This window comes from Helianthus annuus, chromosome 1 (genome assembly GCF_002127325.2).
Source record: "Helianthus annuus cultivar XRQ/B chromosome 1, HanXRQr2.0-SUNRISE, whole genome shotgun sequence".
NCBI classification, from domain to species: Eukaryota; Viridiplantae; Streptophyta; class Magnoliopsida; order Asterales; family Asteraceae; genus Helianthus; species Helianthus annuus.
This window is the reverse complement of record NC_035433.2, coordinates 88,549,034-88,568,735: the sequence shown is the minus strand read 5'-3', so window position 1 is coordinate 88,568,735 and position 19,702 is coordinate 88,549,034. Positions and strand designations below refer to the sequence as shown.

The window sequence follows — 19,702 nt, the reverse complement described above, 5'->3', positions numbered from 1 at the left end:
ATAATGTTTATAACCTTAAACGGTTGGTTCATGGATCATACGAAGCGAGAAATGCACAAAAGTGAGAAATTACAAACTATAGGGGCCAAAAGTGTCAACATGTTGAATTTATACCTCTGAGTGAACTTTTGGCAGACCCGAAGCATTGTAATGCTAAAATATACTCACTAGAATATGTGGTAAAAATTTCGTGAAGTTTCGTCAACGTATGAGAAAGTTATGGCCAAAATCGTACTTGAGGGGTTAAAAGCGTCAACGTCGAATTTCATGGCTTTTCGGTTGAGCGCAAAGTTATCCGAGGACATTACCATGTTGGTAAATGTCCCAAGGTTCTTAGAAACCAAGTTTGGGGGTTTACGAGTCAAAATAAGTAGCCAAAGCTTCGCGTGCAAGAACAGGGACCAAAGCTGTCAAGTTTGAAACTGTTTGGACCTGCAGAACCCCAGGCGGCCCGCCTGGGATATCTTAAGCGGGCCGCGTGACCCTATCAGATGCTGAATTTCGCGAATTTTTGCATTCTGGTCCAAATTGTGAGTTGAAAACAGCTATTGCCACCTCCAAATTGCACCAATAGATAAGCATGCATGTTAGGACACTTGTGATACTCCTACAACACCTGATCACACCTTAAATTAGATCAAAAGCTCACATTTTTGGGCACTTGCATTGTGATCAAGAACACCCAAACTTTGCAAGAGCTCTCAAGGCTTCTCCAGGGACTTTCTGGTCGACAAAGCAGACTCCTAGTGTTAACTAAGCTTCATTAGGACCTTTGTAAGCCTTCATATCATTCTATGATTCGTTCTTGCTTTGATTATTAGTTAAAAGTCAAACCGTTGTTCATATAGTTTGACTTTTCGATTAAACGAGTTTGGCTCTGTCATTTCTCAAATTGAAACCACTTATATGTTGGTATTTATGTGGGAAACAAACCCTCAAAGGGGTATTCTCTGATTCCCACTTTATGCATGCTAATTGTCGAGTCAAAGATGTTCTTAAAAAGTCAACAGAAATCGTTTTTGCGAAAAATAGCGTAAATGGTAATGTAGATGACATGCAATCAGTTTGATCATCAAAAATAGCTTATAATGAATATAAGAATGTGTTTTATCATAATCAACTCGACAATCTTTAGTATAAATACGAATCGGAACCGAAAGTCTTGTAAAACGACTTTTTCGTTGACTATCGATTCGGATCCGTGCATGCATGTTTGAGATCTGTATTGGAGCTTAGTTTTGACCATTTTTATTTTGGTTAAACTCTCTGGAATTTTTATATCTCGAGTCTATACTTAGCCGATTCATTTGCATGTTTCCTATTATGCTTAAAGTTGACTATTTTGCCCTTTGTGATATAAAACGTGATTTTTGGAAAAGTGAAAGAGTAGAAATCTTTATTAGTAATTTATAAACTTGCACCGAAAATTTGAGATCAGTTGGTGGTCCAGATTTTGAGTTATGGCCGATAGCGTAAAACTATGTCTTTATGTTTAATAAACGACGCATTACGCGTATAACCCATTTCAGGCCACGTTTTGATATAAAACTTTTGCCCACTGATGTTATATAATATTTTGGGATTTTTGATGATTTTTATTTAATTTTTGGCTGATCGTATCTTAGATCGCTTAGTCGATTCGGTTAATGCCGGTTTTGACCGTTTAAGCCATAAAATGAGTTTTATACATTCTTTTGACCCGAAACCTTTTTCTACTGATTTTATATGTTAAATAAATTATTTTGAGCCTTCTGGAAATATAAAAATTTCAGCTTTCTTTTGAAAACCCGGAAACGGCTCTAAATCGCATTTTAAGCGTTTTTGACGCATAGTAAGCGTTATACTCATTTTAAACATGTAAGACTCATACCTACTGATGTAATTAGTATATTTTCATATAATAACAGTAAGTATAAGTATACGAGCTCAGATTTCCAGTTTTGGCATTTTTAGCCCTTGTGAAATTACTAAAATACCCCTACGGTGCATAGTTTGATTTTAAATGATAAGTTTGGTATATGGGTCATACCCTACTGTTATAATATGTTAAATAAAGTATATCTACTGTATAAACCAGACCCGTAACTCGGATTTCCAAATTAACTCTTTTATGATCCTTTAAATGACCAAAATGCCCTTCTAAGGCATAAATTGAGTTTAAAATTATTCGGGGCATAATAGAACATAACTTACTGATATTATATCATATTTAAAGCATATTATCTCAGGAAACTTGCATTTGACTCTTTTGGCTACCCGTAACGCCCTTTTTGCGTTCGGTTCGGTTTACGTAACTAGTTTGCGTAAATTGACAGAAACGGGTCAAACGTTATCATTTTTGTCTCAAAATCCAGAATGTATTTAGTATACCCATATTATACAAGTGTTCAAACTTTTCGGGTCTAAATCACATTCTATCCGGTCTTTCGCTTAATCGTGCGCTTGTACCGTATCGTCCTTAAAACTAACCGGTCAAAGCTTAGGCTTAAATAAAAGACCCGTTAGGAATCTAAGAGGTTAATATAAACCTTTGTTCCAGATTAGGAGGCCCAGTAAAAGCTACCAACACTTACCCAATTGTGATTCATACTTGCTCAGGTAAATACATTTTGACTTATTTTCCCTATACGGGCTTGGGGTACGGTATTTAAAATACCGCTTGATCGAGCGCACAAATCCTGCACCCTATGGGTGTACAGTCTTGAATAGTTTGTGCGACTCGTTTAAACAGTCTTGTTCTTACTTTAGGCTTTGGGGGGGGGGGGGTTATTGACCGTGTCCCGGATATCCTTGGCATTATCTTACGAGATGGCCACGACCAGAGCACGGGGTGTAGGCGTACACCCGACGTGTATAACTCTTTAATGTGGTGTGTCATTTAATCTTTAGCCCGGACAGCAGATCCCGGGCCACCAAATGTACGAGTAACATGTAATTCGTTCACAAGTTTATATTGCATAATTATCCCAAGTTAATAAAAATATTTATGCCTTGTGCATTTAAATAAATTTTCAATCATTTTCAAAATGAGTCAGTTGATTTGTATTTACCAGTGTAAACTGACGTATTTTTCCCAAAAGGTTAAGTGCAGGTACTAAACGAACTAGGCTGGCTGTTTCCTAAGAGCGTCCACTATAGTCTCGCAAGCTCGGACGACAAATAAACTGTTGAACAATTTATCTTATTTTATTTGATCCGCCTGTGGATCCGTTTCAACTACTTATGATGTTTATTATTACATTTCAATTAAAGTTGAAATGAATCTATTTCTGCTTCCGCTGTGCATTATTATATTGTGTTGTTTGTCTATGACGATGCCAACCACGTCACTGTACCCCACACCGGGCCCACCGATGACACGTGGAGATCGGGGTGTGACAGGTTGGTATCAGAGCCAACGCTGAGTGAATTAAACACTATCCTAATGTGTTTAATCTCAGTGACACGATTGCACATACTTGAGTCTAGACTTAACATAGGAATACTCCCGATTCTAATCTGGAACTTATTGCTTCCAATTATTTTATATATTGGATACGTCGCCAAGCGAAGGGGCCGTAATAGGAGTTCTCCACACCCGGAGCCCCGAGATGCTGAGCTTCGTACCACGGCTAAAATGAAATGAACATCCAAGGAGAAAGCATTCAGAAATAAAATATCGAGGAAGAGACTCCTTTTACTGAAGATCGTCTCCTTAGAGGTCTTTATAACGGTATGTATCTTTTGGTCCCTTTGAGGACAACATCATTTCTTTTAAGTCCCTTTTTGGGCAATTCTATACCCCTTTTGAAACCATTGGGATGTTTTATCTAAATTTCATTTATATTATTATATATGAATATAATATATGAAGTAAATTAAAATAACAATTCTGTTATAAGATCTACCATCATAATAAAATAGAAAAATCTAAAAAGGACAAGTCCTAGCCTCGTGTCATATTAAGACCCGGCCAAGATGGCAGTTCCTTAATTTAGATTCAGATCCTTATTAACATTTCAATTTAAAATTGTTCTGCGTTAATTATAAACTAAGAATCTTAAGAGTGAAACCTAGCCTCCGGGTCAATTATAAGACCGGGCCAAGATGGTAAGACCTGTTTAAAAGATTCGTATCCCTGTTAACATCTGAAAAATGTTAACACTCCTGGCAAACGTGGTTCGATGAAATCACGTAAATCATCCCTAGAATGGGTTATTCCAAACCTTCCTTATTAAAATAATCATCCCTTAAGGATGAAGTGCCACGAGTTATAATACACTGTCCGATTGCGACATCGACAGTTGTGATCTTTTGAGATTCCCCGTCCTAAGGGGGGTGAGCTATGCTCAAGCCCTCCAGACGATAATCTGGTCGTCATGTCATTATTATGACCGCTGAACGACAATTGATTTAAATTAAAGTACTAATCCTGTCGTTATGTCATTATTATGACCGCTGAATGACAGTTGATTTAAATTAAAGTACTAATCCTGTCGTTATGTCATTATTATGACCGCTGAATGACAGTTGATTTAAATTAAAGTACTAATCCTGTCGTTATGTCAGTATTATGACCGCTGAATGACAGTTGATTTAAATTAAAGTACTAATCCTGTCGTTATGTCATCATTATGACCGCTGAATGACAGTTGATTTAAATTAAAGTACTAATCCTGTCGTTATGTCATCATTATGACCGCTGAATGATAGTTGATTTAAACTAAAGTACTAATCCTGTCGTTATGTCATCATTATGACCGCTGAATGACAGCTGATTTATATTAAAGTACTAATCCTGTCGTTATGTCATTATTGTGACCGCTGAATGACAGTTGATTTAAATTAAAGTACTAATCCTGTCGTTATGTCATTTTTATGACCGCTGAATAACAGTTGATTTAAATTAAGTGCTAATCCTGCCGTCATGTCATTATTATGACCACTGAACGACAGTCGATTAAATTAATGGCACTGATCACGTCGTCATGTCATTACTGTGACCGCTGAACGTATCATCAATGTAATGACTATATGTCTTAACATCTTACGAGATGTTAATTGATAGGCCCCGGGCCAGAAATTTTAATAAAGACAGTCGTAACCTACAACTCCCTGTCAGGAAAAGGTAATGAACTTTGATTCAAACCTTAATGCCACAATTCTCTGAAATCATGGCTTAAAAATCTAACTTGTCTACTTGACTACGCTTTTTGTGCCATAGTTATATTTTAAACAATTTAGGATAATTATAATGAAAATCCTGAATAAAATAAATATCTTTCCTTCTCTGCCAGTATGCAGTTTAAAAAGAATCTTAAAGGTAAGACCTAGCCTACACGGCCAAGATGGTGAAACCTACTCAAGGGATTCAGATCCTTGTTAACGCCTAAAAACGTGTTAGCCCTCTTAACAAATGTGATTCGAAAAATCACAACAGTCATCCTTATATTGGACTCCTCCAATTCTCTTGTCTGGCCTAGTAATTAGAAATCATGGCTTAAGTCATCCTATAAGATGATCATATTATAAACATCCGTTAGTGATGAAGTGCCTACGGGCTAAACCTGTTGTCCAATAAGACAACACGACGGTTGTGGTCTACGACTCCCTGTCTAAAAACATTGGACTAGGTCCAAACATAATAGTCTATAAGATCAATGCGATCATGACTAATATCATCTAATAGGATGATCATGTTATTTAACATCCCTTAGTGATACTTTGCCTACGGGATATAATATATTGTCCAATAGTGACAAGACAATTAAGATTTTTTTATTCCTTGCCCAAGGGGGGTGAGCTATGCTCAAATCCCATGGTCTATATGATCAACGCGATCCTGACCAGTAACATCAGTATGGTCACCATAATATTAACATCCCTAGTGATGAAAAGCCTATGGGCTATACTTTGTTCTATTTAAGATAGGACAAAGCTGGTGGTGGACTTTATGACCCCTGTTCAAAGTGGTGGGTTATACTCAACCCTAACAGCAATGTTTTAAAAACCGGTAAATACCGGCCGGTTATACCGGTATTACCGTTTCCAGGAGTAAATCCGGTACGAAACACCCCGGTAAATAAGTGAAACGGCATAAGGTTTGTACCGGCGGTAAAATCCGGTATACCGGTTTGAAACGTAATACCAGTACCGGCCCAAAGTTATTTTAGTTTGGGTTGTTATTTATTTTTATTATATATGTTAATTATCTTACGTAATTTTTATATATTATGATTATTTGTAACTAAAAGATCTTATTTAGTATTGTGTGAAACGGAAATAGTTGATGTATTCAACACTCAAATGGCTTAAACATATCGTACACTTTCATTTAAAAGGGCTTGTTGGAAAATTGAATGATTTTCGATTATCTTTTAGATTATTTTTTGTTATGGATTTACTTTTGGGTTATCTTTTAATATGTAATCATGCATTTTTTGATTAACTTTTGAGTTGATGTTTTAATTTATGAAATTATAGAGATAGCTAGTCAACCCGGTTGAACCGCTCGGTACAATTTGGTTCAACCGGTTGAACCATTTTTTAGCCTAATCCGGTTTGATTTAAAAACCGGTTTTTAAAACATTGCCTAACAGTATACATGATCAGTTCGATCATGACTAATATCATCTGATACGATGATCCTATTATTTTATAGAAAATTTGAAGTACAATCTTGGGCCTCCCTATCTTCATAAGGAGACTTCAAGAAGTACTTTCCGACCCAAGGGTTATGATTGTATGCATCTCGACGGTGAATTAGATAACGAAACTAGAGTAATGCAATAAACACATGGTGGATACGCTGCTGGTACTTCCTATATATAAGTGTGTTTATTGTCCTACCCTTCGTGGTGTTATCCTGAATCACTGATAAGATCTATACCACCCACGGGTTATATGTTATATTGTCCATTAGAGACATTGTCAATTATGACCATTGCGGTACATCGTCGAAGGTGATGGGTAATGCCCAAACCTTAAAGCCTATGAGATCGATAAGATCATGACTGATATACTCAATGATGATAATTATATATACATATATGTATATATGTAAACATCCATTAATGATGTCCTAGGATTTGCCTATGTGCCAAAATAAAAATAAATCGCCTTTCAAGACGATGACGAGGGTAGCCTATGACTCCCTGTCCAATGGTGAAGAACTAGATTCAAATCTTAAAACCCCTAATCTAATAAGATTGCGGATTATAAATTAATGTCCTCTATGACAGGCATTTGTTGCCATATCTTATAACGTCGTATGCAACAAGGCCTTCGTGCCATATGATTATTTATGTCCTCCCTGACGGACTAATGTTTCATATTTTAGGAAGCCATTATGGCAAGCATTCGAGATACCTAAAATCATCTATATGCCAAAGACAGCTGGGACATTTTGATCCCCTGTTAAAAGGGTAACGGACTCGGTCAAAACCCTAAAGGCCATTAATGATCCTTGTGTGACTTAGGCCGAATATGATTGAAGTACACTCAGATAACACTCCTTAGGAATGTTTATATGGTTTAATAATACCATGGTTAATGTATGATGAGTCATCAGGGCGATGACAAGCTGCTGAAGTGCACACAATAAATTGTTACATTTAGTACTTAATACCAAAGGGTTTGAGTAGAGAAAACTCGTAATAGACGACAACAGTCGCAATGCTAGAGATGCGACAAATATTAACGGTGCATCAAGAGGGAACCTCAAAGTTAAAGGAGTTAATCTCCAAAACCAAAGTTAACGCAGTTGTTGGAAGGGTTATGAGAAAACACATGAGGCGATTCAAGAAGCCAAATGTTGATTACTCTAAAACACATGTCACTACTCAAACAAGAATTTTATTCATACTCCATATACAAAGAATGACCCAAATAAAATCATCTGTGGCAAGGAGCCCATTCTTTTTAGAACGTACTTAAAAAGTACTTCGTCTCTTGGAAGTCAAGAGACTTCAATAGTTAAAAGGGGGCCACTGATTGCAAGGAAAAGTTGAGAGAAGTAGAAACCATTAGATATAACAATGGTTATGCTGCAAAGCACGCAGTAAGGTATGTGTCACAAACATTCGGTGGTAATACCCATAAATTATGAGGACAATAATGGAGTCCCCTTATATACAGTATCGAGATGGTCCAAAAATTTAAGGACCTCATTAGAAAAACTTGGTATCCACTTTGCAAAGTGGAAAAGATGGAATAGGAATTTTTCCGACCCCCATAAGAGCTAAAAACTATCGGCAGTAGGTTGCAAACATCAATTCATTGGTTGAGATAGTGCTCTTGTTCGGTTAACCTAGAATTTAAGCTTAATGCTCTATATATATATTAAGATTTAAACATCAGCAACGAGAGGGCACATTAAGGTTTCAAAGCCTGCTTGCTATGAATCCATTATGGATCCACCTCCGCTACTTATGATTGTATAAATTAAGGAAATAACCAGTCAAGCCTAGACTGCCCTACAAATTGTCAAAGATCCTATAGCTAAGTTTAAAAGGATTAAGAATGGAGGTGTTTAACCTTCCTGGTGAATAATTAGAGGTAGTTCACATTAATAATGACGCCAGGTAAACCCTTATTGTGATTCTTTTGGTTAAGGGTTACGTTCGGATTCAAGTACTGCTAAGTCTCTCATAAGATTTTAAGCTTAGCAAACTTTTAGAAAATATCCCGTAATAACTTCAGATATTAAGTGTACGGTAAAACTTACAAGCAAGATCGTAAGAACCATTTTTCTGTTCTCATCAAAAACCTTCAGCCGTAAAATTTTGAAGTACCTTCTCTATAAAGGAGGTGCGTCGGCATGTACAGTTGATATCTCCTTGATCTCAATCGATTACGAATGTCAGATGGTATGATAAAAGCGCCATATGGGGATTTGTATATCTTAACATGTCCCATAGATTGCTTCCATGCCTGATCAGTATGGAGGTTTAATGCATGGGGCCACAAAGATATCCCGATGGTCATATGGTACTAAAGTCAACTAATGGTATTCAAAGAAGATATCCAGAATGGAAGTTTTCATGCAAATGTTCCCGATTAAGGAAATTCGTGGACTTATAACATAAATGTGTCATTTATATGACTCGAGCAATGATGGATGAACTGGAGTCTGAGATTCAGAAAATCTCTGTAACCTCATTGTATCTTGACTTCCCTGTTTACCTCCTGAGAGGCAGGTAGAATTAAGATTTCTATATCCCATTTAGGGTTGTATCTTTATGAATCCCCAAGTCGGCTAGTACCATCATTGGATAATTTGAAACCCCAATTAAGTAAGTTTTAAAATAAAGGATTCATTTAGCCTAACTCGATATCCTGAAGAAATCGGTATCGTTCATTAAGAAAGACGGTTCATTTTGCTTATGCATGAAATACCGCGACCCAAAATAGGCAACAATTAAGAATTTCCATCAGCTGCCCAGGATCGTCGATTGTTCGACTAACTGTGAGAATTAACTATCCCTTAAGATTAGTTTTAAGTAATGGATGGAATAACCATTTCTCATTTAAGATAAGCTTTTCTATAATGTTTGAGGTATAAGTATCAAGGCTGCTCCTTTGGAGACCTTGCTTAGATGGAATGCTACGACTAAACGGACGAATATGGGTTCCAGTTTATGGAGGACTTCGGGATGTTATCCTCCAGGAAGCCCACAGCTCTAAATATTCCATTCATCCTGGAGCTGATAAGATGTACCAGGATTTGAAAGCATACTACTGGTGGATTGGTTTGAAAAAGTCAGTAGCTGAGCATGTTGCTAAATGTTTGACTTGTGCGCAAGTCAAGACTGAGCATCAGAAGCCGTCAGGTTTGCTTCAACAACCTGAAATTTCCAAGTGGAAATGGGAAATGGTGACAATGGATTTCATCACCAAAGTTGCCGAAGACGAAAAAGGGAAATGATACCATATGGGTCATAGTAGATAGACTGACTAAGTCAGCTCATTTTCTACCCATCAAAGAGACGTATAGCTCCGATATGTTAGCTCAATTATACGTCGATAAGATTGTAGCGTTGCATGGTATACCTGTATCTATTATCTCCGATAGAGATACTAGATATACATCGCATTTTTGGGAGAGTTTCCAACAATCGTTGGGCACTCGTTTGAATTTTAGTACGACTTATCATCCTCAGACTGATGGTCAGAGTGAGCGTACTATTCAAACTTTGGAAGACATGCTTCGTGCATGTGCGATCGATTTGGGTGGTAGTTGGGATAAGAACCTACCACTGATTGAATTCTCCTACAACAATAGCTACCATTCCAGCATCAAAGCTGCGCCTTTTGAGGCCTTATACGGTAGAAAGTGTAGATCGCCCATCTGTTGGGCAGAAGTTGGAGATGTCCAACTGTCAGGACCAGATATCGTCTTTGAGACGACAGACAAGATCGATCAGATTCGCGATCGTTTGAAAGCTGCCAGGGATAGGCATAAAAGTTATGCGGATCCTAAGCGCAAGGATTTTCACTTCGATGTAGGTGATAAAGTGTTACTTAAGGTATCGCCCTGGAAATGGGTGATGCGATTTGGTAAGAAAGGCAAGCTAAGCCCGAGATACATAGGACCTTTCGAGATTATCGAACGTGTCGGGGCAGTCGCTTACAAGTTAAACTTGCCTGAAGAACTTAGCGCTATCCATAATGTGTTCCACATCTGTAATTTGAAGAAGTGTTTCGCTGACGAATCACTGGTTATACCGCATACAGATAAACACATAGATGAGAGTTTGAAGTTCGTGGAAAAACCTTTGTCGATTGAAGATCGACAGGTGGAAAAAGCTTCGAAGGAAGCACGTGCCTATTGTTAAGGTCAAATGGGATGCCCGTAGAGGTCCCGAATACACGTGGGAAGTGGAATCCACGATGCAAGAGAAATATCCTCATTTGTTTCAGTAAATCTCGAGGTCGAGATTTCTTTTAAGGGGGTGAGGATGTAACACCTCGAAAATTTACGTCCAATAATGTATTGACACGTGTCATAAAGTTCCGGTATGTGAAAATATACTTTAGAGGGACTAAAATTGACAAACAGTGAAAACTATGGAACGTAAGGGTCCAAAGTGTCAACAATGGATAAATAGACTCTATGATAACCCTACATAATGTTTATAACCTTAAACGGTTGGTTCATGGATCATACGAAGCGAGAAATGCCCAAAAGTGAGAAATTACAAACTATAGGGGCCAAAAGTGTCAACATGTTGAATTTATACCTCTGAGTGAACTTTTGGCAGACCCGAAGCATTGTAATGCTAAAATATACTCACTAGAATATGTGGTAAAAATTTCGTGAAGTTTCGTCAACGTATGAGAAAGTTATGGCCAAAATCGTACTTGAGGGGTTAAAAGCGTCAACGTCAAATTTCATGGCTTTTCGGTTGAGCGCAAAGTTATCCGAGGACATTACCATGTTGGTAAATGTTCCAAGGTTCTTAGAAACCAAGTTTGGGGGTTTACGAGTCAAAATAAGTAGCCAAAGCATCGCGTGCAAGAACAGGGACCAAAGCTGTCAAGTTTGAAACTGTTTGGACCTGCAGAACCCCAGGCGGCCCGCCTGGGATATCTTAAGCGGGCCGCGTGACCCTATCAGATGCTGAATTTCGCGAATTTTTGCATTCTGGTCCAAATTGTGAGTTGAAAACAGCTATTGCCACCTCCAAATTGCACCAATAGATAAGCATGCATGTTAGGACACTTGTGATACTCCTACAACACCTGATCACACCTTAAATTAGATCAAAAGCTCACATTTTTGGGCACTTGCATTGTGATCAAGAACACCCAAACTTTGCAAGAGCTCTCAAGGCTTCTCCAGGGACTTTCTGGTCGACAAAGCAGACTCCTAGTGTTAACTAAGCTTCATTAGGACCTTTGTAAGCCTTCATATCATTCTATGATTCGTTCTTGCCTTGATTATTAGTTAAAAGTCAAACCGTTGTTCATATAGTTTGACTTTTCGATTAAACGAGTTTGGCTCTGTCATTTCTCAAATTGAAACCACTTATATGTTGGTATTTATGTGGGAAACAAACCCTCAAAGGGGTATTCTCTGATTCCCACTTTATGCATGCTAATTGTCGAGTCAAAGATGTTCTTAAAAAGTCAACAGAAATCGTTTTTGCGAAAAATAGCGTAAATGGTAATGTAGATGACATGCAATCAGTTTGATCATCAAAAATAGCTTATAATGAATATAAGAATGTGTTTTATCATAATCAACTCGACAATCTTTAGTATAAATACGAATCGGAACCGAAAGTCTTGTAAAACGACTTTTTCGTTGACTATCGATTCGGATCCGTGCATGCATGTTTGAGATCTGTATTGGAGCTTAGTTTTGACAATTTTAATTTTGGTTATTCTCTCTGGAATTTTTATATCTCGAGTCTATACTTAGCCGATTCATTTGCATGTTTCCTATTATGCTTAAAGTTGACTATTTTGCCCTTTGTGATATAAAACGTGATTTTTGGAAAAGTGAAAGAGTAGAAATCTTTATTACTAATTTATAAACTTGCACCGAAAATTTGAGATCAGTTGGTGGTCCAGATTTTGAGTTATGGCCGATAGCGTAAAACTATGTCTTTATGTTTAATAAACGACGCATTACGCGTATAACCCATTTCAGGCCACGTTTTGATATAAAACTTTTACCCACTGATGTTATATAATATTTTGGGATTTTTGATGATTTTTATTTAATTTTTGGCTGATCGTATCTTAGATCGCTTAGTCGATTCGGTTAATGCCGGTTTTGACCGTTTAAGCCATAAAATGAGTTTTATACATTCTTTTGACCCGAAACCTTTTTCTACTGATTTTATATGTTAAATAAATTATTTTGAGCCTTCTGGAAATATAAAAATTTCAGCTTTCTTTTGAAAACCCGGAAACGGCTCTAAATCGCATTTTAAGCGTTTTTGACGCATAGTAAGCGTTATACTCATTTTAAACATGTAAGACTCATACCTACTGATGTAATTAGTATATTTTCATATAATAACAGTAAGTATAAGTATATGAGCTCAGATTTCCAGTTTTGGCATTTTTAGCCCTTGTGAAATTACTAAAATACCCCTACGGTGCATAGTTTGATTTTAAATGATAAGTTTGGTATATGGGTCATACCCTACTGTTATAATATGTTAAATAAAGTATATCTACTGTATAAACCAGACCCGTAACTCGGATTTCCAAATTAACTCTTTTATGATCCTTTAAATGACCAAAATGCCCTTCTGAGGCATAAATTGAGTTTAAAATTATTCGGGGCATAATAGAACATAACTTACTGATATTATATCATATTTAAAGCATATTATCTCAGGAAACTTGCATTTGACTCTTTTGGCTACCCGTAACGCCCTTTTTGCGTTCGGTTCGGTTTACGTAACTAGTTTGCGTAAATTGACAGAAACGGGTCAAACGTTATCATTTTTGTCTCAAAATCCAGAATGTATTTAGTATACCCATATTATACAAGTGTTCAAACTTGTCGGGTCTAAATCACATTCTATCCGGTCTTTCGCTTAATCGTGCGCTTGTACCGTATCGTCCTTAAAACTAACCGGTCAAAGCTTAGGCTTAAATAAAAGACCCGTTAGGAATCTAATAGGTTAATATATACCTTTGTTCCAGATTAGGAGGCCCAGTAAAAGCTACCAACACTTACCCAATTGTGATTCATACTTGCTCAGGTAAATACATTTTGACTTATTTTCCCTATACGGGCTTGGGGTACGGTATTTAAAATACCGCTTGATCGAGCGCACAAATCCTGCACCCTATGGGTGTACAGTCTTGAATAGTTTGTGCGACTCGTTTAAACAGTCTTGTTCTTACTTTAGGCTTTGGGGGGGGGGGGTTATTGACCGTGTCCCGGATATCCTTGGCATTATCTTACGAGATGGCCACGACCAGAGCACGGGGTGTAGGCGTACACCCGACGTGTATAACTCTTTAATGTGGTGTGTCATTTAATCTTTAGCCCGGACAGCAGATCCCGGGCCACCAAATGTACGAGTAACATGTAATTCGTTCACAAGTTTATATTGCATAATTATCCCAAGTTAATAAAAATATTTATGCCTTGTGCATTTAAATAAATTTTCAATCATTTTCAAAATGAGTCAGTTGATTTGTATTTACCAGTGTAAACTGACGTATTTTTCCCAAAAGGTTAAGTGCAGGTACTAAACGAACTAGGCTGGCTGTTTCCTAAGAGCGTCCACTATAGTCTCGCAAGCTCGGACGACAAATAAACTGTTGAACAATTTATCTTATTTTATTTGATCCGCCTGTGGATCCGTTTCAACTACTTATGATGTTTATTATTACATTTTAATTAAAGTTGAAATGAATCTATTTCTGTTTCCGCTGTGCATTATTATATTGTGTTGTTTGTCTATGACAATGCCAACCACGTCACTGTACCCCACACCGGGCCCACCGGTGACACGTGGAGATCGGGGTGTGACATATGTCCTTTGTTGTTCCCACAAAAGTAAGTTTTAAACATTATTTTTTTTAAATGTGAGTGGCAATTTGAATCAAGGAAGCTGGCTTAAAATAATACTATATATAAACCATTCCTCATTAGCTTCACCAATATTGAAATGAATGATCTCTAGATTAAGTGGTGGAAGACTTGCATTTCTCTTGTGAGCTGCAAGTTCAACTCCCATTTGGTGCAGAGTGAGGTATTGGTGGGCAATGATAGGAGACCCAGGGAAACCTGGGTTGGATCCTTGAGCTAAACGAGTTTTACCAGTAATTTCATCATCGTGCCTACGGGCGGGTGGGTTGCTGGGTTTTCCTCGGAATTGGTGGTGGACCCGGGTTACTCTCGAAGTACTCCGTTTGGTCCAGTGGGTGCCCCGAGAGTGCTTGGGATTGATTCTGTTGGCAGTTAAAAAAAATCAAGGAAGCTAGCTTAAAATAATACTATATATAAACCATTCCTCATTAGCTTCACCAATATGTAAAATTTTATGGGCATATGAAAAAGAAAATCATGTGTAGTTGCAAAACAAAGTTTTATTAGGCTTACTGTTTGGCATAGTGAGAACAAGACTTGGCAGGAGTAACTCTTGATAGGTACATCCATGCTAATTTAGATTGCTTGGTTAAAGTTAGAAAATTACCATACCCCTCTGAGGACACTAGGAAAGTGGACCAGATATCAACTGTATTAACTCAAGCCGACAAAAAATTGTTAAAAATAAAACTTGAAAACTAGGGATAAGTCTTTTCCGTCATAACCATATACGTCAAGTGTTTGTGTGGTTTAACTTTCAAACAATTTCACAGTGGCCATTTTCTCGAAGCTACTGTATAGGACTCAATTGCCACTCTCTTTGGCAAGGACTTCGATAACGCAAATACCATCACCAATTATTTCAACAATTATGTCCTGTAAGGGTAAGCGAACTATTCTTTCATTTGGTACAATTGGTTTTATGTAGTTTATAAGTGGTGATCTTTGTGTTGAAACTTGCCCATCCAGCTCATCTCTAACTACCATTGTACAAGGAGCGCGTTTCACAACTTTGATCTGTTTACCAATGAAACAGGGAGATTCGGATTTAGGTAAACCGGTTACTTTGTATAAATGTGAAAAGAGACAAGAGTTAAAAGACGAAGGTTAACTTTGGATGGATGTGGATGGCAAGCATTTCTTGCATATGTGAATGTTGGATGTTATTATGTGGCTCGAGTGCCACTTGGTTCTTTGCCAGCCTTCATATTCAACTTTGGTGCTAAGGTATGACAATAATAATAATTGTTTCTCTGATAAATTAAACATTTAACCTTATATATAACTTTATGATGTAAATTAAATATTTAGTGCTCTATTTATTACTTTATCGACTATAATTAGCCGAAAAAAATAAAAGATTATTATAAGAAAATTTGACCGGTCGGATGGTAAACGACCTTTGATTGAAAACATTATGCGGGGAATATGGATGGGTCTGGTCGGCGGTATGACTATGCAGACGCTTATTTTACTATGGGTTACTTTCGAATAAATTTGAACAAAGAGTTATTGTTTTTAAATAAAAATTATTGAACTTATGGGATTTTTTTATACTGATTCTTCTGATAAAAGTAAATAATTTGCAAAATAGTTTATTTTATGGTTTCACCTTCAAAGGAAATTATGGAATATCATACTTTACTGATTATATTTTTATCAAAATATCTTATTTGATACATGTTTAAAAAAATAAGATCGACCTGCAAAGGTACCAACCGTTAGCAATCTATAAAATTATTGAAAAATTAGTCAATGAAATTTCATGAGAAAACAGGTTCTCGGTAAAAGGCTCTTTTTAGTTAATATGGGTTTTGTATGGCCTTTTATGATGATTCAGTTGGGTTTATCAATTCTGATCGATAATGTGTTAATTTCGGAGTGTTATCTTACGCTAATTATAATTTGACAAGAAAGAGATTTAAAGAAATAATCAAGCTGAAGTTGATGCTTCAATAAGCTCGCTTTGGTGGGACAATGCGTGATCGATATGCCTCCTACGTAAGCCCATCTTCTCATATGTTAGTTCTTTTTTTTTGTTTTAATTTGGTTCTGCAAAAATGCTTTTATAAGGTATCTGACCAAATTTTCTATATCATTGTCTCCTCTAACTTAGTTGTTTTGGTATTTGTTTAATAAAGAAACACATGCTAATTTGGAAGCTAAGATGTTGTCCTTTTACGTTATTATGATATCGTTTACAAGTTCACTTTAAAGCGCTTAATCATTGGAGAAGTATTTGATGGTTATAATGAGGGCTAAACTTGAAAAAAAAAAGCTTAACTATATGCCAACAATTTTAAAACTAAAAAAGCTTTAGAGTACTTTTTCTATGCTTATTTCTTAACTGAGACTATATTGCAGTAGCGGATTAGATTAGATGTATTGGGTAATTCTGTGTGAATTTGCAAAAAGTAACTTAGATTAGATAATTCTGTGTTAATTTGTAAATCATATTAATGTAAATTTATACCAAGTTTCCAATTTTAGGTTGTATTTTATTTGTGGTTTTTGTTTATGTTAATAATCGATGTTTTATAATAATATTATACATGAGGTTAATAGGTTATAAGCACCAAATATGTTAATAATTGATGTTTGTTCAAGCCTAAGATAGTCACTTTCTTTTTTAATTGATTTCAACATGTACAGACATGAATATGATGAAGTATTTAGTGCTGATTCACATTTGTTGACAAATTTTGGGTAGCCAACTTAGGCTGAAAAAACATTTCTCTCTCAAAAAATATGATTTATGGTTATTACTTAATGTGCTTGAATGAAACATGCATTAATGTGTAGGTGAGCAAAAAATAATGATTAACTAGCAATGTTAATCTATATTATATTAAAACAACCCTTTTAGACCTATTTGTGCGTTGTTGTATACATGATGTGAAAAAATCCTTGTAGGTCGGTGTTGAAGGCCTGAAGACATAAGTGGCTCCCACTGTTTCTAGATCTGGTGATGCTATATTCCCCAACGTTGAGGGTGTGGTAATGTTTTTGGATCTGAAATTGATTATTTGTAAGATATTTGTACTCGACTTGTGTTTAGATTTTGAATTTCTATCATGATTGCTAAACTATGATTATAACTTATCAAATTTGTTTGAACTATTTCATTCGAATATTAATAATGAATCTAAATAACTTTCTTGAGCCTAGGAAGCAATCCCGGGTGATAACTGAAATTGTATATGGAAAATATTTTGATATTTAGAGATTTATGAATTGTTTGTATATTTGGTGAATTCAAATACATATTTTATTTCTTATTAATGCTTAATTTCAATTATTTACACTTATAAGCTTTTTATAATTCTCATTCTTTGTAGTTTTTTAATTTCTTATCAAAATTAAATTCTTTATCCCCTGTATCACACAGGTAGATAACAAAACATATATTTTTAAATTACTTTACTAAGGTTTATATTTCAGTAGCCACACAACTCCCATGTTTATGAATGGAATTTTGATTTAATTTTTACGAATTCATTTTTTAATTAATAAATTATCTTCTAATCGCCCATCTATTAAGTAATAATTAAATAATTCGAAATATATGTTTTGTAAAAGTCACTGAAATATTGGTTCTAAATTAAATACTACAACTAACGTTATGTTAACAATCAACTTTTTCATATTTAAAAAATTCAAAATATAAAAATCACATCTTTATATTATTGCTAAGATATTGATGGTTCAACATTTTGAAAAAATGGAATATTTGCAATAACTTTGAACAAATATTTAAATGGATTAGTTGATTCTATTAAATAGTAATCAACATTTCAATCGATGGAAATGGGCTAAATTGAGTTTATGTTTCAAGTTCATTTTCATTTTACTTATATAAATTAGGTTATTAATATACATATTATACTCAATAATACATTATATGTTTCATTCGTTCATACAATGGTTTATATTCCTTTTAAAATGCTACTCTTTGAGATTTTAACCAAGCTAAATGCTATATTAATTCAGCGCTTCAAACGTGTATACATAGAATGTCGAGATGTTCTATCATCCTTTCATCTTGGTCTGAATCATTCTACATACGTAGAAAATTATCTGGTTATATGTTGAAAATTATATGGTAATTGTTACCTTTGATAAATCGCATTGTTTGCATATGTATATTTATATACGATTAACATTGAATTATTGAATATATATCCTCACAAATTTTATAAAAAAAACGATTTTAATAAAATTAATATAATATTAATATTCTTAAAATAGAGCGACCCGTGGGTACCACGGGTTATAACCTAGTATGTCTATATCTATAAAGAAATATGTAATAAATGCAAAACTTGGTACTGTAACATTTGGTATTTTGCACTTATATAAATGCAAAACATAATTGTTGTGTTGCAAAAAAAAAAAAAAATTTTTTTTAACCGACCCGACCCGGACCCGAACCCGTTCCGACCCGAACCCGTTTTAACCCGAACCTGTTCCGACCCGAACCCGTTTTGACCCGAACCAAAACAACCCTTTTTTAATTGACCCGTTTTGACCCGAACCCGTTTCAACCCGAACCCGTTTTGACCCATGACCCGACCCGACCCAACCCGACCCGTTTGCCAGGTCTGCTTGGCATAAGAGCATTTACATTGAGGACACTAACAGTGTGTTTGATTCATGAAATTAAGTGAAACAGAAATACGATTTTCATTTCTTAATGTGTGTAATTAACATGATCTATTGGAATTAAAGTCTGAATGCTATTCTTAATGTGTTCTTGGAATGAAACTAATTCACTAGTAATTTTTGATGTAAAAGAATTCAACCAAAGAAGTTAAAATCTTTCACCACTCATCTTCGTCACATTCGTCACCCCATAGTCGCTCCCATCTCGTTGCCACCACCAATATTGTCATCACCACTAAAGCTCCCGTGGCCCCACCGTTTCCGCCGCCACCGCTGCCATCCCATCACCACACCACAACCGTCATCGCAACCATCCTCACTGTCACCGCAAATGCCACCATTGTCGCCGCCCTGAGATCCCTAGTACTCACCACCGCCACCATTGTTGTTGAAGACCATTAGGTGATGGTCGTAGTATTAACTTCCATTTCGATATTACATTTATGCTTGTTTTGTTACAAAATTTATTACAAATTTAAATCTTATATATATTAATAT

General features: G+C 36.0%; 1 long non-coding RNA gene across 2 annotated transcripts; it reads left to right on the top strand.

Moving 5' to 3' along the window:
• The first annotated feature begins 15,254 nt into the window (after nt 1-15,254).
• LOC110871112 lies at nt 15,255-17,640 on the top strand. 2 transcript variants are annotated; one of them, XR_002553489.2, is made up of 4 exons: nt 15,255-15,426; nt 15,512-15,769; nt 16,460-16,543; nt 17,456-17,640. It is a non-coding gene; the product is annotated as an uncharacterized LOC110871112 (long non-coding RNA). The 2 variants fall into 2 exon arrangements; XR_004892550.1 differs by having other exon boundaries at nt 15,579-17,640.
• Nucleotides 17,641-19,702: the final 2,062 nt, after the last annotated feature.